The sequence below is a fragment of the Ischnura elegans genome, chromosome 11, assembly GCF_921293095.1.
Source record: "Ischnura elegans chromosome 11, ioIscEleg1.1, whole genome shotgun sequence".
Lineage (NCBI taxonomy): Eukaryota > Metazoa > Arthropoda > Insecta > Odonata > Coenagrionidae > Ischnura > Ischnura elegans.
This window is the reverse complement of record NC_060256.1, coordinates 12,747,099-12,748,496: the sequence shown is the minus strand read 5'-3', so window position 1 is coordinate 12,748,496 and position 1,398 is coordinate 12,747,099.

Below are 1,398 nucleotides of genomic sequence, written 5' to 3'. Positions count from 1 at the left end.
TGTTTATGATTATTTATTCGCCTTTTAGAAGAAAATATCCTATTCCTTATGGTTGACCAAATTTAGGCTTTAGTTTTTATCCAATGGTGTCATGCATTATCATTGAAAATTCTAAATTTCATGGAATCAGCATAGGAATCAGCTGAGGGTGTATCAGACTTTCCCGGGTTCTAGAGCCATGAACTCATGGTGGCCAAAATTATATTAATGATTAAAAAGTTGCTTATTGAATGCTATATGCAGTGAGTGATATGCACAGTGAAAGTGAGTTAGCATAAGCAGGTAACTTTGAAAAAAGAGCAGACTGGCCTCTGAGTCACATTTGAGGAGTCATGACTCTCCTGTGTGTTCAATTCCTCCTTTGAGCAAAACCAGCTCTTCATATGGAATGGTATTTGGAGGAGGCAACGGACAACTAAGGTCGTTTGTGGCATTAACACGTTGCGTACCGGGCTATTTAAATTCCTAGGAATGCCAATTTGTAAATATGTGCCTATTAGGGCGTAATGCCTTTGGTTTATACATGGTTAAAAAGCTAATGTTTAGAATATAACTTTACCCAATCAAACGTTATGATGTATCAATTCATTATGAATAACAACTGAAAACGTACTAACAAATACGTATTGTACGCTTTAAAATTGTTTAGGTTGACGCGCTTAAATGACAAGAATCTTCGTCATCCATTCCGAACGATGGGGAAAAAAATGACGAGAATTCTCGCCATCCGTACGCAACATGCTAATGAAGGAAGGGTGGATAGATGGGTGCACCTTCACCCTCTTCTCTTCATTCCTCCCTTCCCGGAGACATTGACGATTCTACAGAGTCGCACAGGGTGAGTAATTTGAGTGTACTGTATACGGCAAGACAGCTCTCACAAGAGTCACATTTACCATCACTATCTGTGATACCAACTTTCATTGGCAATGGTTCTGTCACATCCTTATAATCCAATCTTGGGAAGATGAAAATGGAAAGCTGGAGGAGGATTATGTGTAGCACTTAATTTCATTTTTTTTTTAAATATCTTTTAAACTGTAACCTTTTGCACTGCCCTTACCTATCTCATCTTTCATTGGCATACATGTATCATCATGGAGACAGCTAACTATCTGTTAAATATAATTTGCTGTCTCGGATGTGACTTCATGGAATCAACTTTACATAATTAAATGCAAACAACTTTGTAATTTCAGATGAATTTAGTTCTGTACGACCAGATGATGATGTGCTACATCAAAACCTTGGTTGTAAAGAAATAAAGCTAAGTGGAATTACAAAGTTTTTTTCTGATTCATTATCTATTACATACTTCTAAATCACATCCTTTGGTGCTTCCTTGCAAGTAAGCATATACAATATGATAATACATTTACCTCATACCTTTTACAGCAA